This window comes from Pavona decussata, unplaced genomic scaffold, assembly GCF_977016875.1.
Source record: "Pavona decussata unplaced genomic scaffold, jaPavDecu1.1 SCAFFOLD_71, whole genome shotgun sequence".
In the NCBI taxonomy this organism is placed as follows: domain Eukaryota; kingdom Metazoa; phylum Cnidaria; class Anthozoa; order Scleractinia; family Agariciidae; genus Pavona; species Pavona decussata.
Window position 1 is genome coordinate 1,347,436 of NW_028145490.1, and position 25,864 is coordinate 1,373,299.

A 25,864-nucleotide genomic window follows, 5' to 3' on the forward strand; every position below is an offset into this window, starting at 1 on the left:
TGCAAGTCTGGTTCGTAAAACCATCCGTTGAACAAGGACCTGAAGCCAAATAACGAGTTATGGGACAGAAACTCAATTAATTCGTTCACAGATCCTTATCTAACTTACTGTTGTATGGTTTTTCCTTAGTTTTTGTTTATTTATTTGTTTTGGACTTCGATGGGATGATGGGGGTTCTATTGCGTTCGCAATGCATTGTTTTCCAGCCTCGTTATCGGAGCGAGGTTGATTTGTGCAGCATGTGCGGAGTTGCCGGGATATCGAACGACATTGCACTGCGAGATGGCGAAGGAGGAAGTATTTTGTCAGCTGAACGCCTCAGCTTTAGACTTTATGCCATTCGTTGAAACTATTACGTGTAATATTCCACTTTCTGAGGTAGGATGGTAAGTTTGAAGTAAAGATTAGTGACATTCTAGTATGTAATATAACTAATAAGTTACATCTAATACTGGTTCAAAATGACGTGGATTCGATTCCAGCAATCGTTACTGTAGTGAAATGTGGAGAAGCAAGCTTTGCGAATGTTTAAATCTGTTCTGATACAAAACTGATTCAAGTACCTTTTTACCTTCGGTGTTTATTGTGTTTTTCTTTCCAGCGTCGTTTTGTTTACATATTGATTTTGTGCGGGTGTTCTTGACAGCAAGTTCGCCTTCTCTCAGTTTTCGCGCGAAATCGAAACTCTTGACGGGGCAGAGTTTCTGCTGAAAGCTTGACGCGTTTTGTGTATGCTTGTCAAATCGTAGTTTTGTTTGAAGAACTGGTTGGAGTGTTTTATGTGCTCTAACTTTGCTTTTTGAAACGTGTGTAGTGAAATAAACAAGGTTTTTTCACTTTTTTTCACTTTTCACATGTTCTGCAGGTGAAACGAAAAACGGCTTCGGAAGGAACGAAGGATTCTTTCACAGAGTTGATGATGTCAACGGAGACAGGTCAGCAATTTTCGACAAAACTTGAGCTTAAGTTTAACTGGCACTTGAACTACCTTGAACGATTTTTGCATTGCTTTAACGTTGTTGTTTTTTTGCGTATTTTACTGAATTTTTATTTTCCATTCCAGAAGATGTGCCAACAAAACGGAACTGAATCATGCGAGAAGTGATAATACATTTGAGGCGAGAGGAAAAAAAAGGCGTTGTCTTTGGAGTACTTGGCAATGGTAAGATATTTTGTGCCTTTCTTTGTTTAAACAGACCTTATCACGGTTTTGGAAGCACATGGGTAGTCAAACACGTCTTGAAATAACAGTGTTTTTATGGAAATCCGATGTCAAATAATTTTCATAAAACATCGCTTCTGAAAAATTCTTGAATTGGAAACTTTTGGCGCTAGGAAAAGGATTTTAAGAAAAAAATTGGAGGGATGTAGCTGTGCCAGAAAGCGTGTTGTCGTGTTTTGAACTTTCCATGCATTTCATTGAATTTTTTTCACGCGAACTATTTTTAACCCTTTGACTCCTCTCGTGTTTCCATAGATTTCGCATAAATTAGCTTTTTCCAAGAGCGGTTTAACTCAATAAAAAGCGTAGTAGATAAATGTATATTGTTGGCTTCCAAAATTAACTGCATATTAAACTGGAATGACAAAACAAATGTTTTCTGACGTACAATAATATGGTTACCTATTAATCATTTGCCGAAAAACGCACTTGAACGCAAAAATTGCTAAAATTCACGGCATGTTGATGAAGACCTTTGGCATATCAAATTTCAACCTGCTTATGCAAATTGTCCTTGATTACGCATCTGTCGCTTCTCAAACGCATATATGAATTGACAAAGACACAAAAATCAACAAAAAGCTTTTCCAACAAAACATTTTAATGAAATAAACAATACATTTGCTATTAGAGGCAAAAAACTTTCAGTTTTTTTGCGTGCTTACAAACATGCATGTAAAATTTAAAGACACCCCGTGTTTGTTCAAAGTGATTAGTCGCAGTAAATTCGGGCACGTTTGCGATGAAAATTACAGAAGCTACAGAATTCTTGTTCAAATCATCACTTAAACTATTTTTGAAAAGCAAATCAACATCGGAAAACATCATTTACCGTGTTGTCGTCATTGTCCTGGTCTTATAAAGTCTGTTTGAAGCACGTGGCTCGGTTTTAATTTTTGAGGCATATTTCGGTAGCGGTGTGGAAATTGAAGAGATCACAACGCGTAACGGCTTTTCGCTGTTTTTTAAGGCCTCCAAGTCCTCTTTTTTGGCGGTAGATTATCGTTCACGGTTATTTCTTTCCATTGTGAGCTTAAAAATAATGTACTTGCTTTAAAAGATGAAAAAAACATGTCTTGAAACTTCAGGACTGATTCACGCGCGCCACCGTTTTGTAATTTTGCTCAGCTCCATGCGGTAGGTTCAGAAGGATCCTTTCCCCTACCCCCTAAAATCCCTAAAAATATGCGCAACAGACAGATTCTGATTGGTTTATCATTCTACTAGCTATTGTGACCTTTTCAGGACGGAAAGAGCCCCAGGAGGGGAGGGAGAACGTATCGAGTTTCACATGCAGAGCATGTGCGTGGCACGGCTGGTTTTGGCCGGTGTAGGGGTCAATGGGTTAATTTAGCTGTTCACTGCTTGTTCGCTATACAGAAAACGTATGGAAATGTCAAAACGCAACTAGATGCTTTCTAGCACAGCTTCATTCCTCAGTTATTTTCTGTAAAATCATTTCCCCCTTAACTCATCCTTGTCACGCCCTGTAATCTATTGGCCCTCTACGGCCAATAGCGCGAAAATTCGTAGAAAATTTGCGTTACATCCGGTTGATGCCATATTTGGCAGAAAGGAAGTCTAAAAAATTATCCAATCACTGGCCGGGTTTCATTGCGATCGGTTGAATAAATTTTGCGTACTGAATTTTTATTTGCATAATTAACTGTAAGCGTGATGGCGTCGTCTTTGAAGTGAGCGTATGTTGACGAAATCAGCCCAGAAGAAGACACAGATTTTGACTACGAAGGAGATAGCGGTCCAGAAGGCATGTCAAGTGGTAAGGAAAGCGAATTAGATCGCCTTCTCACCAGTGAAGGCGAAAAATGAGAGGTAAGCGAGCACAAAACTTTTACGTACGACGCCACGCAGTTCACACGCAATAGAACATATGTTCTTGAATTGCGGGAAAATATGATTTGTAGCCGCTCGCTACGCTTGAATACTTGCTTTCTTCATCAGAAGATCTTAGTTTTACACTGAGTTAACATTTGGGAGTCAATAGCTCGGTTATTTTGGTTAGAATTTTCGTTTTGGGCGTCAGGGTAATAGGATACGATGTAGCGTGTGTGTGACGCTTAAGTCTAAAAATGCATTCCGTTGCTATGGAAACGTAGATTTTTATTCGATTAGATGGCTATCAATAAAAATTTGTAATTTATTTTGCTTTTGTTCTTTCTCCACCAGATTTGGAGGAATTGTAGCCAATACATCAAGGATCATTTTCTTTTTTAACTTTTCTTTGCAACCAGACCTCTTGGTCATATTTTATGTATTTTGTGAAAATTGTTCGCATAAATGATGCTGATTTATGATAATTATATATTTTTTTGAAACATTGTGGGCTTCTTTGGGGACAAACTTTTTTTCCCTGTAAAGCCTCATCATTGCTGATTAAAATGATGTATAACTTTCTACTCTCCTGTAAATAGTTCTCGAAATATTAAATAAAATAGGAATGTGGTCAAAAATGCCTGTTTTTGCAGTGACAAGGATGAGTTTCCAGTTCATCAATTTTTCAGAAGCAATGTTTATGAAAATTATTTGACATTGGATTTCTATACAAACACTGTTATTTCAAGACATGTTTGTCAGGTCTATCCTGCTTTGATGATGTTGTCTACCAAACTTTTTGCTGGATACCACATATCGTAAAGCCAGATTTTCATCTTTTATAATTGTCGTGTTGCTACGTGTTTCTGACCGCTCTTCACTTTTACAGAAAGAAGTTATCCCAAATGATGTCAAGTGGAAATGAAAGGATATGGTTTATGGACTCTCGGTGATGTTGGGGAGTAATAAGCCATATTGGAGGATTTTCCTGAGATGGTAAGTTGTTGCTGTTAACTTTGTCCTTGATACAGCGAAAACATTTAGGAATTATTTCCATACAATTAGAAGCTATAATGCGAAGGATATTTATTTTGTTCAGTAATGCAGACCCTAGGTATGATAGTAGTTCTCATGCACCTGCCTTGACTCCCTACCTGTTAAGTTTTATCCCCACCATTGTGCCTACATTGTTTTCCACATTTCTAAGTTCTGGGGTGGGGGGACTGCCTTTGATTTTGCCACTTATGTGATTGCTCTGGTAAAGAAATGGGACAGTCATTTGATAATGTATAGTGAGCATGCGCGAAACTAGTTAACCCATTACGCACCGTGCCGGCCAAAACCAGCCGTGATTTTGGGCACAATTGCGCGCACTTCGCATTTGGAGCCTACCTCCCCTAGAAAGCATTTTTTGTCCCCTATTGTTCTCATTGTCTTCAGAAAGGACTGACCAATCAGAATCCACTTACTTCGCATATATTTTTAGGTCTTAGGGGGACCTAAACAAAAGAGCTTTTTGTCTATCGAAAGCCGTGTCATATTTCAACTTTCATTGTTTCGTGGGCTGCGCGGCTAAGTTTTTAGTCGCCGATTTTCACGTTTACCGAAGGAAAACACACCCTTTCGAAATGGTAAATTGAAAGAAGAACTACTAAGGAATACTCACAGGTATCGACAGCGGAAATTCGAGAAATATTTATTTAGTTATTTACTTCGTGCTTGCCTCCGCTCGCCTGAAAAAAAAAGCGTCTTCAGCGTGGTATTAAAACTTCAGTACCCGCCAGTTACTTACCACCTCTGTATGTGATCCATGTCTGGATGAGTCTGAAATATGAAAATGACAGCGATTGAGTTACTTATCCATTGCATGGTGTTGTGGGCATACATAAATTTAAAAAAAACTAAACAAGCTTAAAGCTAACTCTACTCACCTGGTCAAGGACCATAAGCGTATTTTGTAGGAAGCTTATCAGCTCCTCCAAAAAATCTCTGACTTGATCGTCATGTACCTCGAGCTGATCAATAGCAAAAGAAATAAACTCGCATTTATAAGTTGTTAAAGGATTACGGCTTGTCAAGAAGTCTTGCTTAATAAAAATTACTGTGAACGGTGTTGAAGGCAAAGCCATTGCTTGACAAATGAGCGGTGTGGTGTGATGTCAGTGAAACAGCCATAACATGCATGAGTTACCCAGGCCACATTTTGGATGTCAATCATAGCAATATTTTGGGTATGGGTATTGTTAAGGTGAAAATTTGTGAAACCCATCTATTCATTGAAACATCAAAAGATAAACAGAGGAAAACAAAAGAACGGAAGTTGAAGTTTTTCGACAGAAGTTGCGTGACTATCTGCGGTAAACTAAACACGAATTTAACATCGCCTGTAGCATCGCGGAAGTCATGTCTTTGAGCGTACTAGATCAAAAACGAAAGTTCTCAATAAGAATATGTATTGTATTGAAATCCTATGCTGCCAATGTTGTAATAGGCGCGATTTCCTAATGGACCTCAACATGTTGTTTTCATAGTTTTGTTGGCCACGTCACAAGGGTCATGTTGGGACATAGGCCGCAAAAATCTTGTATTAAAGCTACACACAAGCAGTTATCTTAGGTTATGTAGAGCGTTCGGTACCTTAAAGGGGAAGTATCATGGGTTTTTTGGTATCTTTTGTTAAAAATGATGAAACAAGACCTTCAATCACCTGCCAAATAATTCTAGAATAACAAGAGGAACGAAATCAACTCAATTCTTGAAAGAAACAATTTGTTATCTGTTCTAGCGCATTTTGGAAACAAAAATGCGAGAATTTGAAAAACATTAGCCTATATTTTTTAAGTTTCAATCCAAACCGGCCTAATGTCTTTGGCCAGAGGCACTAATCGACAGTTTTATTGCACTGAGGTGATAATTTTTAACAAACTTGACAATTATTTCGTTGTTTCTGCTGACAGTCAAAGATTTTTGGGTTTTGAAATTACAGCAAATTTTCGTGATACTTCCCCTTTAAATTGAACAAAGTTGGCAAAATGGTGCACTCTTTCATGTTTGTTTCAATACAGGTACCCCAAGCTTTTTATTCTTACGTGGTTATGTTTTCAGCTATAAGAGTTCCTTTGTTTCGAGGTGCAGAAATCACACATTGTATGCCAGCACAAAGAAACTTTCCTTACAATAAAAGCATCTTTATCTGCAGCTGTCACAGTGAAAATCCCCAGGTTTTCATTGGACGGGAAACAGGTGAAAACCAGAAGCGACTCTTTTTAGTAATGATACACATGGCACAGTTAAGCTTAATTCAGACCTGCGTCATCAGCGTGACAGCTCGTTTAACGCCCGAACCAAGCCAAACCAGAACTTTGCGTCCATAAGCGGCAAAATGTTAGCGATCCTGTCCTATCTTGTGGTATTAATCTTAACGGCTGAACCTGTGGTTACCACGGACATGCCAAAGTGTAGGAACATGGTAGTTCCCATGTGCAACAGCATTTTCGGCGCCAACACAACTCACCATACCACCATTACAATTGAATGTCAAAAGGAACTTGGAAAGGAACTACAGACACATTTTATACCTCTTGTGCACATCAACTGTTCTCGCTTCACTCTTATGTTTGTTTGCCTGAGTCACCTGCCTTTCTGTTCAATGAGCCTCACCGATCTTCCACCACTTCTGCCATGCTGTCCTGTTTGTCATCATGTGTATCACCACTGCATCCGCCATTTTAACAAGCTCCGTCTTCCCTGGCCAAAGCACCTCAACTGCACTAAATTTCCTCTTTTCTAGAACTTTGTATCCAGCCACCATCAGCATCTTCTTTTCAACCAACAACAGCTATAACTACCACTGGAACTGTCACAAGTTTGTTTTATTCAAGCCTCCATCCTACGCTGTCTTCCACCACGCCACTGCATCTGATCACCACTTCACACACGGACTCAGAGAATGACAATCTTTATTATAAATTTATTTGGTTTTTAGCGGACTTTGTTCCCAGACTCATTACTTCTCTGTATATTGTTTTCATTCTTCTTTGTTTATTCTTTTTCTGTACCTTTAGTTTTGTTTGTGGCCTACGTTTGGTGGCTCAGGTTTAGGGTGGAGTGGCCTCGTCCACAGAATATCCCACTAAGGGAGATCTTGGGACCACTCCCCCGTATTCCTGAGCAATGAAACTTTTTTTGAGTCGTATTGTTGTAATTCTGCTGTTTTGTTTCGTCACCAAATGTGCATGTTGCCATTTCAAAAATTTGATACATTTTGCTTTCACTGCATTGTACCGACAGATAGATATTAGATATAAAATTTTGGCCATGTTCTGTTATATGCTCGTTCTCTTTAATTAAAATATTTTAGATGACTAGTTCTGCATTGTTTGATTAATGTTTTTTATTTGAAAATCGCGCAAATCAATACGGTAACATTGGTTAAGACTTTCCTGTGTTCTGGCTCTGAAAAGAGCCGTTTTGCGAAGCTCTAAGAAGAGCCAACGAACATGGCCGCCATCCACACTTCCTTAACTGGCTCCTACTTTACCTGCATCTTATTGTTCTGTTTGAAGAAGCTGGCTCCCCTAGGTATCGTTTAAAAATCTGTGCTCGACCTGGAGCATGCTTTGATACCTTTCGGGGCTGCACAAAAGAGGATGGCTTAGATTATGAAGGATTATGCTGGTTCTACTCTCAAGATCGAGGAGGATGGCGCCATATTGGTTTCGGTGCTGGGAGAGCATTTTTGTATCTCCCACGAAACAAAACCGAATTCATCGCTGTTCCTGTCACTCATACTGCTAAGTGGAGATGTTTGTCCAAATCCTGGCCCTCATAATGCCCTGGATCTGTGTGGGATTTGTACGAAGTCTGTGAAAAGCAACCAACGTGGAATCTGCTGCGACCTGTGCAATATTTGGTTCCATGTAAGACGACAATGTGTGAACATGCGGCTTGAAAGCTACAGATCTCATGCTGATAATATCGATTTACAGTGGATATGCAATGTTTGTTTGGAGCTACCAACGAACGAGAGCGAGGCAAATATTTCTGTTGACGACTCCAACCCAAACATGAATAGTTCAACTGACGAATTCACTGCCATAAACAATAATCGGATCATGTGTACTATGGGTGGTCTCGGTCGGTATGTCGACTGATATATCGACCGACTATCGGTCGCCTGTCGGTCGATATATCGACTGATAGTCGTTCGATATATTGGTCGACAGTCGACCGATGTATCGGTCGACAAATCGATGGCTATTTAGCGATCGACTGTCGGTGAAGTATCAGTAGATTGTCGGTCAAATATCGGTCGAATATTGGTCAACTATCGTTCAACTATTGGCCAACTATCGGCCAACTATCGTTTAGCCAACGTACCTTAAACAGTTATTTAACCTTAGTTCTTAGCGCTACAGATGTTAATTCTAATTTGGACTCGGCGTGGTCTTTAGATAGTGTACCTTACAGTTACCTTTATTCTAGGTGAGTTTTCGATTAAGCGGGGAACTCATATAAATGGAAGGCTAGATTGCAGAATACCAGGCCCACAAAAGATCTTAAATGAAAAAACTTGCTACTATACGCAGTGCCGCAGTCGTCATAATTAACATAAAAACTGTATATAAACTTCACGAATAAACCTCATTCTTTCATCCACTGCGGGAGTGCGGCTGCCTCGTCCCCAGTCGCCCGCGCGATAGTAACAAAAAGCAAGCGGAGAGGGCGTGTGGGGAGGGGAGGGGTGCAAGGAATGCTTGGGAGGCGAGGTAAAGAGGAGAGACTGGCAAATCCTGCATCCAATGCAAGATGGCGGAACAAGTAGTGGCGGATGTGTTCATGAGGCCTTCAGAAGGAAGAAATTCTATGCTCTTAAAGTTAAAAAAGGTCTATCCGCTTTATGCCACACAAGTCAAGCGGGCATTAACACCATATAGGAGACTTTCTATTTGTTTTCCACGAGTCGAGAATTAGTGACTTTACAGAATATTTAAAAATGACTGACGAAAATTACATTGGACTTTAATTTGACTTTGTCGAACTTCGGCATATGGAGTGGAATTTTTTTCTACTCTTAGAAAATGTCGGATCTTGTGGACGAATCCGTACATTAAAATTTCACAAACGGCAATGAACAAAATTAAGCCTAATATCCAGAAGAACGTTTTCAAGAGCCCAATGGAATCTTAGACGTATCAATCCTTTACGGCTTTCTGATAGAACATATCAAAGCGTTTAGCTTTATTAAAGTGGATATTGTTCAGCAATGTCCTGTAGTAATCTGTGGAAGCATCCATTTGGGTGAGGATCCCCATACCACCTTCTCCACATGAATTCTTGAAGGTACTCCAACAAAAAGTTGGAGTGAAAGAAAATAATTTTGCGAGTGCCATTACTGGAACCTACCCGAGAACGGCAAAGCCGCGATCAATCAGCAAATAGCGCGGGCCCCAGCACGAGCTGGCGCCTGTGCTATTTGTCGATCGCGGTATCTAGTAATGGCAAAATTATTTTCGTTCGCTTGGCGGTAAATTTTGTGTGAAAGAGAGACGAGCAGTCTAGCTCATTGCAGGAGCTAGTGAAAAGTCTTGCGAGACAAGGTCCAAAGAGAAGAAATGACTTCTTTTTTATCCAACGCATTTTGGAAGATTTCGACAAGGTGTAATATATTTTGAGCGACATAATTTTGGGCCTCAAAATTTATTAGTTGAGTATCGGTCGATGATCGGTCAAGTATCGGTCAAGCATCAGTCAAGTGTCGGTCAAGTGTCGGTCAAGTGTGGGTCCGTTGTCGGTGGAGTATCGATGATCTTAGTTTATATCGGTCGACGTATTTATTCGTCAACCGACTATTGGTCGACTGTCCACAAACCGACCTGCCTTAACAAAAATTATATGTATGTATGTATGTAGCCATTCAAAGTTGATTGAAGAAAAATTCTTCCATTTCGTCGAGTCTGTCCACCATTAGAATGATGCCCCTTCTTGTGGCACAGTATTGTTCCAGTACCTTGCCTAAATCTTCATGCGAGATGGAAGAAATGTTTTTCAGAACATCCAGGAGTTGCTCTCCTCTAGTTTGCAAAATATTTACAAGAGTGAAGCGCTCATCACGAATGAAGTTGATCTCCTCCATCTAAAATCTGTCCTAATCTACTGTTAAAACAACAACAAACCCTAAATAGAAATATGGATAGAATAATATAGATCAAAATCCACCAATTACAACTCACAGTAAAGAAATGGTTTATTTCCTGAGAGGTCCGCAAAATAAGTGGGATTGGCAGCCTTAACCTCGGATTGTATTGAATAATAAGAAGAAGAGCAAAAACTTAGTTACTGTCCGTATCTCACTAAACCAACGTGAGCTCCACGTTGTCGTGAAATTACATGTTGTTTAGTCTTGTGACAACAAGTGGTTAAAAATGGCGGGAAGATCATGGCATTCATCTTCCCATCATTGGCTTTCTCTGTAGCGTTTAATTTCGACGTTTTCGATAAAACGGTCTGATGTTGTCGACAGGCATTGATCTGACTTTTTTTTGGCTTAGTTAGGCCAGATAAATGCTAATTTAGGCGGTTAACAAACGAAATAAGTTCAACTTACAGTCTGATTATTCAACTGGCTTGTGCCACCTATTTCGTCTTGTTGTTTTGTAATTTTGATGCATTGCATTGCAAAGAACAGCTCTTTCGGCATGGCTTTGGAATAATTGGTTATTAACCCATTGACTCCTACACCGGCCAAAACCGGCCGTCCGTCGCGCATGCGCCACGCGTGAAACTCGATACGTTCTCCCTCCCCTCCTGGAGTTTTTTTTCGTCCTGAAAAGGTCACAATAGCTAGTAGAATCATAAACCAATCAGAATCTGTCTTTTGCACATATTGTAAAGCATTTTAGGGGGTAGGGGAAAGGATCCTTCTGAACCTACCGCATGGAGCTGAGCAAAATTACAAAATGGTGCCGCGCGTGAATTGGTCCTGAAGTTTCAAGACATGTTTTTTTTCATCTTTTAAAGCAAGTACATCTTTTTTAAGCTCACAATGGAAAGGAATAACCGTGAACAATAATCTACCGTCAAAAAAGAGAACTTGGAGGCGTTAAAAAAACAGCGAAAAGCCGTTTCGCGTTGTGATCTCCTCAATTTCCACGCCGTTACCGAAATATGCCTCAATAGTTAAAACCGAACCGCAGGCTTCAAACGGAGTTTATAAGACCAGGACAATGGTGACAACACGGTAAATGATGTTTTCCGATGTTGATTTGCTTTCTACAAATAGTTTAAGTGATGATTTGAACCAGAATTCTGTAACTTCTGTAATTTTCATCGCAAACGTGCCAGAATTTACTGCGAGTGATCGCCTTGTACAAACACGGAACATCTTCAAATTGTACGTGCGTGTTTGCACGAACGCAAAAAAACTGAAAGTTTTTTGCCTCTAATAGCAAATATATTGTTTATTTCAATAAAAAGGTTTTGTTGGAAAAGCTTTTTGTTGAGTGTTGTGTCTTTGTCAATTCATATATTCGTTTGAGAAGTGACAGATGCGTAATCAAGGACAATTTGCATAACCGGGTTAAAATTTGATATGCCAAAGGTCTTTATCAACATGCCGTGAATTTTAGCAATTTTTGCGTTCAAGTGCGTTTTTCGGCAAATGATTAATCGGTAAACATATTATTTTACGTCAGAAAACATTTGTATAATCATTCCAGTTTAATATTCAGTTAATTTTGGAAGCCAAGAATATTTATTTATCTACTGCGCAATTAACAAGTAAAAACTGCTCTTGGAAAAAGGTAATTTATGCGAAAACCATGGAAACACGACAGGAGTCAAAGGGTTAACAAAGCTCTCACTTGTGCCGTAATATTTGTCTTTGATTTTACTGATCAGTAAAGCTCATCTATTTCCCGTCTGGCTTTACACAAGAGCTTATTATCTTATTTTACTGACAGTACGTCTGTTCTGTCATAAATAGCTTTGTTGTATTTATTTGTACCTTGTCTACCGTTGGAGGTACAGATAGGCAGCTTCAGCATCAAGTCTGCCAGTTATCTCGACTGATCATAGACGTGATCACCCAACGACCAAAATTATCTTTCCAAATACATCTGACGTATCTAAAAGGGATTTCTCTGTTTTAGAAGCTTGGTTGGTCATGCCCAAAAAAATCTGTCCCATTTTATTCGCTTCAGGTTTAAAATTACTATTGACAAGGCTAAAAAAATTTCAACATTAAAAGAACATACATGCAGACAAACAAACGTCCATTTGTCTGTTTAGCAAACCAGCCGTGAACTGCTACTGAAAATAGTTTGCGGAAAAAATACAGGGAAATGTATGGAAAGTTCAAAACACGACTGGACGCTTTCTGGCACAGCTACATCCCTCCATTTTTTTTTTTTTCTTTAAATCCTTTTTCTAGTGCCAAAAGTTTCCAATTCATGAATTTTTCAGAAGCGATTTTTTATGAAATTTATTTGATATTGGATTCCCATACAAACACTGTTATTTCAAGCCTGTTTGCCTACTCGTCCAAATCGCGTCGAAAATCGTGATAAGGTCTATTTAGCTGAACTTACGGTTTCCATTGCACGCCTTTCTTAAGTTATAGGGGGAGAGGCTCGGTAGGAAGAGGTCACTGATACTCAGAGGCAATAGCGCATGCTTTGCTTTGAACATAAGAATTTACTACCCCTTGATCAAAGTTGGTGGTTAGTCATTGCTTCCACTGTCCTGCTCCAATGTGTGATTGCTGATTAAGCGGGCAACTTGCTGTCCAGCGACCAATTCTCCCACATGCAAAGCAAGGACTGAGGGTCAGCTTCTGTGTACCATATGCTCTGGGAACAATTTTGGGAATTGGAGATGCTTAAACTGTTGTTGCAGTAGAAGGCTGTGCTGGGGAAACCATGTTTGTATCGTGGGAAGAAGTCAATTAAGGGCAGTTCTTGGAGTTCTTCACTGCACGTGCCTTGGCCTAGTAGATCTTTTTGTTGTCGTCCAAATAGTTGGCTAACTCCTGCTGCAAATATTCTTTAACAGTTTCCATTCATACTGAGATTTGTCAGCAAGCAAAAGAAGCTTATGCCTTTCTTTGACTAAATGTGTACCTTGATTGAAAACGTTCTCTGCTGCCAGGAGATTGTTGCGCTCCAGATTGTTGTTAGCATCTAGGAGAACATCCAGAACCTTCATGGTCGCCTCCTTTTCCTCTTCATTCCTTTTCTTTTTCAAGACCAGATGAGTGTTTACTGTTTTGATCTTCTCAATCTCTCTGATGATAATAGCCAGCAAATCCTACATCACCCTGAGTAGAACATTGTAATTGGCCTTAATAATATGGTGGACTTCAGCTTTGTCCGTTGTTCGCTCTGAGATGTTGGTATTCAAACAAGTGCTAGCCTAACGTCACTTAGGAATATACCCATAATATCCCTTACATGGACCCAGTCTTCTGGTCCATACCGGTAAATAACCATTTTTGCCTGTTACGATACGGTACATTTGTAGAAACACTGTATTCTGCGAGTGTCTAAAGCCGTGGTGAGGAAGTACTGCACAGCACTGGCTGAATCCAAGGCACATGGACTACAAGACAAAATATAATTTTGAGCGAATGGAACTTATTCTTGTTTATTTGTTTCTTCTCCACTTTACACAAGAATCCCACTTTAGGTGTTGGTTGTTTTGCCAATGTTTTCAGTTCATCTGCTTACGCTTACCAAACAGAACTACCAGTTATATTAATCTTCTTTACCGTTTTGTGAATTTGCTTTTGTGAACATTTTCTTTCGCCATCAATTGAGTTAGATGGTTCACATTCTCAAAAAAGGTGTCTCTTGGAGCAGCAATATAAATCCTTCACTGAATCTTCTCAACAAGGATCACTTCAAGCACTTTACAAAAGAAAAAGCCAAGATTCGATTGTTCAATAGCTAATTGTTACAACAACTCAGCGCTTGAGAAAGGATCGCTTCACTTAGAGCTAAATGTGCGTTTGGCGGGGCTTCTGACATTTCACAAAACACAAACACAGCACAGTACTTTGTACTGTTTACAAATTTAATTAACTGTAGTCATATTTAAATATTTTGTGCTGTAATTACACTGGAGTACCTTTTAAATGTAACTTGTTTTCTTGGTAGATTTGTTACATGGATGATTCTGGTTGGCTTAATTTTCAGAAAGACAATTTGTTCTATTTTTGTATTTCTAATTAAATTATGTAATAATATATGCACATGCCATGTCTCCCATTAGACCCTGTTAACATAACAAAAGCAACACAATTCTATATGAACAAACTGAAAAAAAAAATAGCAAAATGTAATTGCAATTATAAAAAGTCAGTATAATTCAGTTGGTGCATGTAACTATTGTAACTATGACTGTGTCCATGACATAAGGACTTTTTAAATGCTGTGGCTCTCTACACTACAATAAGTGGTGTATTTCTTCGTTCAACAGTCATTATTTCTATTAAAAGCACAAAAAGCGCACAAAGAGCGTACAAAGAACAACCATTTTATATAATTTAGGGACTCATGTTGTAGTTGCCAGTGTGCAACTTTCCCTTCGCCTAAAACACATCGAAAGAGCCACACATATAGGCCACAGTGTATATGTACATTGGCATGCTTGGTCTCTTTCAGTCAACTCAAATGGCAATGTTTGACACCACTGCTTTCTGATAAATTAAGGGGAAGCTTATCCTTCACCATAGCAGAAAAAATAAAAGAAAATAACTGCCACAATGGCTTTCCAACAACAAAATTACACATATGAGAAATATGGTACAGTAAAACAAGATAGCTACTGCCAAAATTGAAAATTTCAAGTGTCGTCGTAAAACTACTGGCTAACTATTTCAATTAATGGTGTGAACGGAACAAGCTAAGCCTTAGAACTTTTCTTCAACCACTGGTAGACTTGTTCCACCTGATACAATTGTGGAAATGAAATAGGGCAAGCTCCTTCAGTAACAAGAGGACCACAAAACACACAAGATTTGTGCACTGTATCCAAATCATCATGTCCTGGCGAATCAAACACTTTGGCCCCAGTTCTGACCACTGAGTGCAGGAACTTGACCCTGAAAAAAATCACCAACTTTTTCTAGAGCTCGGCCAATATAATGTGATTTGCCATAACTAACAGCATAGCTGTTTTGCTGGTTAACTTGGTCAGTCAAGCTCTGCAGCTCTTGCTGGTGTATTGTCTTATACATGTGCCACCTGAAGCTTTGGAAACACTTGCACTCAGGAATTGGAGTGTCAAGTAGTGATTACCTGGTGTATGCACACAGGAAAACACTACAGTTGGCTGTTGGGGAATTTCTTCAGGTGTGTTGGTAGAGAACAGCCACTGCTTTTCATCTAGGCTGTTGTCAAGCTCTTTGAGTAAACTCGCTAGCTTCTACTACAGATGGCTTTATTGATGACGCTGCCAAGCTATCAAGAACAAGAATTTGCTTTTCTTTGGTCAAGACAACAATAACGAACCAGTGTTTACGAGTGCCAGGGTTTCATGGAACAAGAATCACATCTTGTTCGAGGAGAGGGGCTTTTCCTTTTAGCAGTTCTTTTGCTGGCTTTCTGCGAACACCTTTTTCAAACTGCTCCCATCCCAGATATTCTACTTCCAACACCCTCTCTTTGCATGTATTTGCAATGAGGACTAAGTATGATTCAATAATAAAATTACTAAATTATCCTCGTCACAGACATTTTCTCCTTGGAGACCCTGGAGATCATGTTCATCAATACCGGTTTGTTTCATGTGGTATGTTTGTGGCAAATTAGTTGTACAAAGGGTCTAGGTTGCAGTGGTTGCAAGGTATATATGTGGGAAATTAGTAGAACAAAGGGTCTTAATTGTAGTGGTTGCAAAGTATGTGAAAAGTTAGTTCAATAAAGAGTCCTGGTCACAGTGGTTGCAAAGTATGTATGTGGGAAATTAGTTGGACATAGGGTCTTGGTTGCAGTAATTGCAAAGCATGTATGTGACAAATTAGTTGTACAAAGGGTCTTGTTGTAGTGGTTGCTAAGTATGTATGTGAGAAATAAGTTGTACAAAGGGTGGGAAATTAGTTGAACAAAGGGTCTTGGTTGCAGTGGTTGCAAAGTGATATATGTGGGAAATTAGTTGTTAAAAGGATCTTGGATGCAGTGGTTGCAAAAAGTGTTTATGTGGGAAATACCTTGTACAAAGGTTCGTGGTTGCAGTGGTTCCAAAGTATGTATGAGAAATCAGTTGAACAGAGGCTCTTGCTCACATTGGTTGCAAAGTAGGTATGTGAGAAATTAGTTGAACAAAGGGTCTTGGTTGCAGAGGTTGCTAAGTATATATGTGGGAAATTGGTTGGGAAAAACGTCATGGTTACAGTGGTTGCAAAGTTTGTCTGTGAGAAATTAGTTGAACAAAGGGTCTTGGTTGCAAAGTTTGTCTGTGAGAAATTAGTTAAACAAAGAGCCTTGGTTGCAGTGGTTGCAAACTGTGTGTGTGAGAAATTAGTTAAACAAAGAGCTTTGGTTGCAGTGGTTGCAAAGTATGTATTTGAGAAATTAGTTGAACAAAGGTTCTTGGTTGCAGTGGTTGCAAAGTATGTATTTGAGAAATTAGTTGAACAAAGAGTCTTGGTTGCAGTGGTTGCAAAATATGTATGTGGGCAATTAGTTGAACAAAGGGTCTTGGTTACATTCTTCCGTTGTTATAAAACACTGACAGAAGCCGCAATAAATTTCATTCGAGGTCCAGAGTGGGCGATAAGATTGATTCAAAAGAAACAAAATTAATTTAAACACTGAAAATTGCTAATGCATGGCGACAATCATTGCAATGCTTGATGCATTTCTTTATTTTCGTTCACTTGGATAAAGCCAAAATAGCAACTTCAGCAAGATTGAAAGCTTCCAATGTTATAAAATGCAACAGAAGCCTCCGTTTGAATGCAGAAAGGAATATAGTGTATAACCATACTGAAAACAGCAAGATTTAGGTCACGTGCTAGGCAACCAAAATTGTTCACATGTATCAAGTGTCATTCAGCATCAACATGACACAAGGAAAAAAAAGAAGGTTCTTGAAAGAAAAACTGGATGCTTTTTTGTCAATTGGCAACCAAGCGAAACCACCAAAAAAGGCACACATCCACCTTTGTGATGCTTCATGTATTGGAAGGAATCAGAGTGGGTGTGTAATTTATTGTTTAATTGTTTATACATAATACATTCCAGCAATGCGGCATGGTGTCCACAAATTTGGTGCGAGTATCCCTTTACGATTACCACTATTCACTTCTACATTCACGAGTTGGCTCACAGGAGCCTTTGATCTGTGTGGCTGAAGTTTTGAGAATGTTGCACGCAATTTTCTCATGAAAATTCCTCAGATCCTTTAAATTGGAAACGTTTTGTCATGCAGACTGTCACAGTCTGATCTGATAATAGGGCACCTTATTTCCACAGCCAGGTCGTTTCTTCTTAACGGCCTTCGTGGAGGCTTTGCAAGGAAGATGATGGACTGAAGCTCTTGGATAGCTGTGTGTGATGAACTTGCAAAGGGGCAATCCAGATGTGGTGGGGGATTAATGGCATTTGCAGATGTTTGCAAAGATGGAACTGTCAACTCGGTTTCTACTCTTTCTAGCTGATGACAAGCACTAAGGAGACCTGCGGCACACTGTCTCAGAAGCCTTTTTGTATTGTCTGCTCTATCGCCTGCCACTTTTGACCACAAGGCCAAATGAAGGAATGCAAAGACTCTTGATATACTGTTCTTGTCCGAAGGGGTTCATAGACAATACCAACAAAAAATGTGACCTTCATAAAATGAGACCACTATCTTGAAATGAGACTACCATCATAAAATGAGACCTTCATAAAATATGAGATCAGCGCAATAAAATGGAAAGTCTGCAACTTAAAATACGAGATCAGTACAATGAAATGCGACCTCAATTTTGACACCAATACCGCCCCATTTGCACTTGTGGAGGGCTGACTTTCGTTCCTATAACAGTCTATTTCTTGTCTGTGGATTGCACGTCTAACTCAATCCTGTCAGGGTGTCATGAGTGTCTCGGAAATTGCTACTCTGTGCGAGGGTACAAATCTAGTCTTCAGGGTATCGGTTTCTGCTGTTTAATAATGCGTAGAGGAAGGTTGAATACCTCGAATAGTAAATGTGGTTGTTCTGTTTTCCATAGCCTGTGAGGAGGGTCGTGTCCCTCATGCTAGTTGATGTGGTGTCCTCCACCATGTTTCACTAGGGGTTTTCTTGGTGCTAAATGGGAATGATGTAGACAAAATGCAATGCAGATCACAAGTTATTTAATTGTGTAACATACAAAGCCAAATACGTTGAAACCTAAGACTCTTATCTGATAATCTGTTGATCTCCTAATTTGGGTAGGCAAGGGGGGTCTATTCATAAAGTCACGATAGTAAATTTTCGATTTCACAAATCATAAAACAAAAAATTCACTTTTCACGATGCTCGAACATGTGCACAAAACTGTAATCAAAATTTGTACAAAAAGGTGCATTCTTAAACTTTACTAATAATTTACTGCTTTTGAAAAGGTGATATTTGAAATTTTAATTTGTTGGTTTTACTTTAAAAGACTGTTAAGAGAAATATCGGACTTGGACAGCACTTCCACTGCAAGTTGTTAAGGCCCTTTAGAAGGTCAGCGTAGCGTCGCCATTGTCACTTTCCACGGCATTGTCAGGCCCGCTGTGTCATACTGCACATCATCTTCTGGGACCTTGGGGGAACTCAAGGACTTCAACATTGTACTCCCAGTTAGAATCGATCATAATGTTTGTCACATCATTCAAGTATTTGTACATAATTTGGTCTTTTGGAATTTGTCCCGATTGAATTAACTCAGTTAGTCGAACACACAAAGGATCTCCCACTTACAAAGAGAGAGGAAACAGCATGTATTCTTTATCTTAATCTTCCTCATCCAATATGTCCGACATACATGAGACACATGACTTGATACTTGAATCACTTGAAAAATTATCATCTTCGTTAAAATCCACTGCAATTTTGTGATCAATGTCACTGTCAATACTTGATGCAGGCTCTTCTACGAAGGTTTCATTATTCATCTCCCAGACATCAGCATTGACATTCTCGCTATAAAATAAACATACAAAGTATCACTACAACAGAAACAGGTCTATAAAATAATTGTTTTAATATGAAATCAGACGGCAATACATTAAATCAAACAAGAGAAAAACACAACGCTATGCTTTATTCCAAAGACCACTGCCTGTTAGAGGGCGCGTTGTTTCAAACGGCACTGAATACGAAAAACTCAATATAATCGCATTCTTAGTAATTTTAGGAAACCTGTTCAAAGAACTTCTGGTTTTTCAGTGAAGAAAGTGAACATTACTGGAGACTGAATTTATTTCCATAAAGAAATCATCTTACTCAGCATCCAGATCTACTTCTCGGTCGCTATCATATCCCAGTTGAGTCTCACTTGCTGATGATGGTTGTACATGTTTTGCCATTTTTGTTGTCCAGTCCTGCATGAAAGCCTTCATCCCCTTTATTTTCTTTGACCTCTCCTCTTGGTTGTCCGCTTTTCGGGTTCCATGTGCTTTTTGACATGCATTGAAATGTTCTATAGTGAAATTACGACATAAAGTTAATGAATGGTATCAGCCTGAAACACCTTGCCATGGATTAAGTACCGACTACAAAGGGTCTACAAAACTTTTTTTAAGGAAGCCACTCAAAGGTCAACACAAATATTCAACAAAAAAGTATCCATTGAACTGTTTGCAAGTTCCCAGACATTCCAAATTTCCATTCAACAAAACTACCCGTCCCCTCCCCGATGCGGTGAGCATTTGGCACACCGACCCAGTATCTTGGGATGCGTACAAGAAGCATTCAGTCAAAATGGCGTCGGACGAAGACTGGCTGACTGAAATTGTTTGTGAATGCGTACGGAATGAAATGGCGCTTCGAGGTCCCATTGATCTCGCGTGTTGATGGAGAACACTTTTGGTTGATTTGTGCCATCCTTTACCTGTCTGCAGATCCTGACACCCAAGCTTTACCAAGGCCACGTTTTATGCACTCTTCTTTGATTCGGCAAAAACTAGTCATATCTTAAGAAAACACTTAAAATTTTGCTTCTTGGAAGTGCCTGATTCTGGCTCAGCATGGTAAAATATAACTAATTCAACAACCGCGAGGACTTTGTCAGATTCAGCAGCCATGATCTTACCAGTCTGAGTTACACCGAGTCCGCACATGTCGTTAATCAATGGCTCATCAGTTGAAAATCCTTTTGAGACAGGTTCATTGGCTAATACGGTGATCAGGAAATCAAGGGGTTTATTTACACCTGTCAACATGTTTCGTTTGTCGCTACTCTCAGTCAGCTTGACTCAAGTGTTAAATTCACTAAGGTCACGGAAAAAAATCTGATCACAATGCAGTGAAATGCAGATGCGAACTCAACTTAATACATTCACGATTTATTTCTTATTTATTCACAATTCACAGCCAAGGACTTTAGCATCTCACACCTCACGGAATACACTTCAATTACGATTCACGGAACAGTTTTTTGTCAAATCGTGATTCACAGAGCACAAAAAAAAAGCGGATCATGGTGTCACAAAAATATTGTTGCCCTCCCCCCCCCCCCCCCCCATAATGGATTGTTTAAGTATTTCTGGCTGGTGCTTAAGCTCCTAAATCACAGTTTCCAGCATATAATTTTTTTTTTTTTTTAATGAAGAAGAACTTTATTTCACTACATAAATACTTATTACACTTTTCAAATAGTTAAAGAAAAGAAAAAAAAAATAATACAACAACAGCAACAACAACTACAATGCTACTATTATTACAAAGTTGTTATAATATGTTACCGTATTACAATTCTTAGCCTGCGAGCAAGCTCTCCAGCTTGGGGTTGGGGGGCTTGCTTGCAGGCTATACAATTCTATATGACAAGTTTATTTTAAACGCAGATACTAAACACACGTACACACAAAACCAAACTGCATAAGCCGCTGCTTCCAGCATATAATTATCTAGCAGCATAGGGTGGTTATCCTTGATTGTTAGGCTGACTTGTATCTATAGCCAGCGAATTGCATTTAATTTGAAAACTTGGTGTAAACTAAAGCTTTGCCTTCTTTTATGCCTAGAGTTTCTAATCCTCTTATTTTTCACATGGCTTCGTTTCCTTTGTTCTTCCAGGTTGATTATTGAATGAAACCTGCTAATTAGTATCTGTCTGAAAAGCTGGTGGCAGCTTTGATTGTGACGGGAGAATGGGGCTGATATTCTTATATTCCCATATTAAAATAATATTCCCCTTGCAGGGCACCCATATGCAATACATTTGACGCACTGACAAACAAAACCCACAACTTTACTTCAACAGCGTTGTATGTATTTTGCTTTGACTGTTGTTACATTTCAAATACTACTGAGCAGTAGCTTAAATTGAAACATGAAATTGCTTTATGGACTTGTTGTCTCAATGTTTGCTTTCTCAGTTTCTGGCACTGCAACACTGGCCTCGACGACAGAATTCCGAGCTAGTGCATTCCATTTGGTTGCCCAGTCGTTTCGTTTCAATTACTTGTTTCTCTACTCCTTATAACTAATGCACAGCTATTAAATAGTTACAAAAATTTATATTTAAATAAATTACAGTCAACTTGAAAAACAACACATAATGGGGGAGGAGAGGAGGGGGCACCTCTAGTAAAAACTAATACTGTGCTCCTTATAATAGGCTAACAAAATAATTATGTAGTTAAAATTAAATAGAATACAAAAATAGAAGAAATAAGAAAGGAAAAGCAAGTGATATAAAATTAGAACGAATATGATAAGGATAATTAATCATATATTGAGCAAGGAATTTTATCATTATTATTGAGCAAGGTAATAGTGATAGAGTGCTTTTTCTAAACGTTCTTTTAGTGGATTTGTCCTTAATTGACTGAGGAATGTTATTAAAAAAATCGTCAATAGCTGATTAGAAGATGCATTGTAGGTACTAAAATTAGGTAGTTCAGATAACAGGTAAAATCGGAAATTTGTGGTTATTTATATCATCATAAAGAAGCAAACGAGTGTTTAGTTTAACAATATCAGGAAGTTTCAGTAAACCTAAAGATCCATAGTGAGGAGTAATGGGTTCCATCAATGGAACAACATTGATTACATGAACCGCCTTGTTCTGTAGTTTTACGATTTGAGAAACAGGAGCATTATTGCTATGAGTGATATATGGATAAATATAAGAATAATAAATACTAATAGTGTTCCAGTTTATACATATTGCATACGTTCAAATACCAAGTGGTTACTTTTTTAGTGTTCTTTGGGATTTGTTCACTGTTCCTGGCCAGCAGCTCTTTGTCATCTACAGCGACAGTATCCCTCCAGGATCACACTGTACAAAATTATAAGCAGCAGCAGAAGACAGTCATAACACAAAGGCTTACAAACAGATTCTTAAACATTTCAGTTTCATTGCAATATCATTGAAACAAGAAAAATGATCAGCGAAGACGTGTAATTTGGGAAACTCACGGAACAACGTTAGATACTAATAACTCAAACTTGTTACTGATATAATTAATTCAAGGGGAAAAAGAAACAGCATTAACACGTAAAAACAACAAGTAATGGACACATTAACAAGATAAAAATTCCATTTAAGCCCCCTTCCAAAGAAGCGCTTTTACATAAAGCCTGGTTTACCCATTCGGTGAAATGACATGACAAGGAATTTTTAACTCGTGAATGCGCGCGTGCGCAATGAACGAGTTATAGCAATAGCTGGCTTTTGACTTGGTCGATCAGTCGGTCGGTTTTGTCGTTAACTTTCGGGCGTGAGCAGTGAGTGAGTTTCAAATTCAATTAGTGGGAAAAACACGCGAACATTTATTGTTCACGGCGCATCAGGAAATTCTTATTCAATATGTAGAGAATAATTTGACGATCATTTAGTGCAAGAATGGAGATTTTTCGTTCAATCTGAGCAAAGTTACAAGTTTTTTCAGTTTTTCAGAAAGTCCGGGGTCGTAAACTCAATTAGTGAAAAAAAAAAACGTGAAAATTTTTTTCACGACGCGTCAGAATTCTCTCATTCATTCTGTAGAGAATAATTTGACAATCATTTCAGTGTAAGAATGGAGATTTTTCGTTGAATCTGAGCAAAGTTATAGGTTTTTTTCGTTTTTTTGTACAAAGTGCGGTTTCTTTTAAGAATTAAAAATAATTTAATTTAGAAATAATTTAATTGAAAATAATTTAATTTGTCAGTTTTCACGCGAAAGCGGAATGTGCCATGTCACGCATCATTGACGTCGTAAACAAAATTATGCAAATTTCTGGTGAAATGAACACTTTAAGATCTTGTCAGCTTTCATAGAGGTTTCACAGGGGAAAAATGTTTCATTTTCGAAATTTACAACTGGTAATTTATGGGAAAGCAAAAGGACGCGGGCGATAAATAATTCTTATTTAGCAAGAGCTTGTCATAGTTCATTATTTTTACTTGAGGATTGCGTGGACTGAACTCCAAAGGAAAAATTTCACGCATTTATGTCGGGCATAAAATGTAATGCGATACTTTGTTGAACATATTTCCCTTTGTGAGATCAGCCTGCCCTACAGTAATTTTGTAATTTTAATTCCCAAAAAAACTTCACTTGCCCATCGGGCAAGTGATGGTTAGAATCCACTAGCCCGATCGCGAAATCCAGTAGCCTCGGACTATCGGGGACACGAATTTGCATGACGTAGGTGCACATGGCGTGCTCCTATGAACTTTGAATAAAAAAAACACGTGATCAGAATAATCGGCTTATTCAATCTGTACAGAATAATTTGACAATCATTTTAATAGTACAAGAATGGTAATTTTTCGTTACATAATCGGGCAAAGATATAATTTCTTTTAGCTTTTGAGGAAGTTTCCGTAGCCGTCTAAATTTCAATTACTATGTGTCATCTGCATTCACGAGTTGGCTCACAGGAGCCTTTGATATCCCAATGTTGTTGTCTTTGTCATATTCCTCTTCTGTCGTTATTTATTTATTTTTTAATAATCTTTGTTTTTCTAATGCGTTCTTGTTTGTCTCAGGCCCCTTTTGCCGATTGAGTTTTCTTGTGTGGCCAAATCAGCTGAAGAGACTACAAAGAGAAAAAAATAATTTTTACGTATCACCGGTAGACCACAATTCCTGAAGCTTTGCAAGTGAAATGACTTGAACCATTTGGCTTTCCAATGTGAATCTTAACAGCAAGATGCCAATCAGTAACTCTATTGTGCCTCATCTGCAACAACGGCCACAAAATTTTTCTGATAAAGTTTCGACAACAATAACCCTCTGCATTGTCTGTTGCTTACTGTTACGTTACCTTTGGGTGCACAGAATGATGCCTGTGAACTACAGTATTTTCAATACAATTACCATGTGAGGTGAAAACTGGTACAATTTAATTCAGTTGAGTTTAGTCTTTTTAATTGATTATTGGTAAGCAGGTTGATCTTGGGTGGAAACAAGCACAATTATGATGGATTTGTTCTCGAAACAGTTTTCACTACAAAGATGGTCACAAAGGGTAGGAACTAATCTCAGGAAAACAGTGATTTACCGCGCTTGTTGATTGCAATCTCTCCTGGTGCCTTTTTTCGTTTTTGTTTAAGTTTCAAGTTTTGCTGTCCTCCAGACTGAATAATGTTCCAAAGAGCACCCTCGAAAGCAAAAACTTTACTAGGAATGACCACAGTTATGAGTAAGCGGCCATTCAGCACAGTGGACAAAGGATGATGGGCAGTCCTGTATTCTGGGACTCAAATCGAACTTTGCCAGATCTCCCTTTCCCCTGACCGTGGGAGATCTGGCCATGAGATTAGTTGAGGGCAGCACCGGGAGAAGACTGGAATGCTTCGGGACCGTGAACTCTGCAGAATGGAGAAAGCCGAAATAGGCCAAGTTGCAAGCCGCCCATATCATGCAGCGGTTTGGGATGCTCAAGTCCAACGACTTAAAGATGATCAGCATGATACTGTCTGTTATCGGTAGCTGTGATGCTGAGGGGTCGCCTTGTAATCATTTAATCCCCCACGAAACTTTTTGGAGTCGCAGGCAGTGGAGTAAAGGATCTGCGAAGCCTTGTTTGATGTGCAAGGACCGCATTGCGGACAAGTAAACCTTAATAGTGGTGTGCTGCACTAACCTGGGCAGGAATGTGGCAAACAAACACAGGGTCCACTCATCCGCTGGGCATGGAGGTCAATGAATCTTTTCCAACTGATGGCAGTAGTCGTAAAACTTTCTCTGTCCTGAAGCGTAGGAGTTGTGGGTAAATGAAGCCAGACCCTGTAACAGGAACTGACGGCACTGGACTCCTAGGCTGGAAGTGTCAATTCATCCAGTAGGCCTTGCGGAATCGGAACTGGACACTGCAAGGCCTTTGGAGCTAATCATCTGAACTCCTGCCAACGAAAGCGAGAAAGGGGGTCAGCACTGTTATTATGATTGCTGGGTTTCTTGCATGCTGGTTGTTATTAGCACCAGAATGTGAATCTTCAGAATTTGGTGGCAACTTGGTGCTCCTCGAGCTTCCTCTGTTATGCCGCGTATTTTGTTGAATTGACCAACGGTCTTGTTCAGTGTCAAGGTCAGCAGAGACAGGTTGTGATGGAAAATCTTTCCTCGCCTTATGAGCATTTATTTCTTTCGTCATGATTTGAAGAGCGGTCCTGTAAGAATCTCTCTCCTCGGA

At 39.1% G+C, this 25,864-nt stretch overlaps 1 long non-coding RNA gene across 7 annotated transcripts in view; it reads left to right on the forward strand.

Moving 5' to 3' along the window:
- The first annotated feature begins 237 nt into the window (after window positions 1–237).
- The window catches only part of LOC146477242 (uncharacterized), a 135,630-nt gene continuing 110,003 nt past the window's right edge, over window positions 238–25,864 (forward strand). For 3 of the 7 annotated variants that reach the window (XR_014865412.1, XR_014865411.1, XR_014865413.1), the window contains exons 1-4: window positions 238–378; window positions 866–935; window positions 1,064–1,162; window positions 3,945–4,051. This is a non-coding gene — a long non-coding RNA (uncharacterized LOC146477242). Of the gene's footprint in view, window positions 387–865; window positions 936–1,063; window positions 1,163–3,944; window positions 4,052–6,845; window positions 7,405–25,864 lie in introns of those variants that run through there. The other 4 variants (XR_014865414.1, XR_014865416.1, XR_014865417.1 and 1 more) reach the window with 4 other exon arrangements.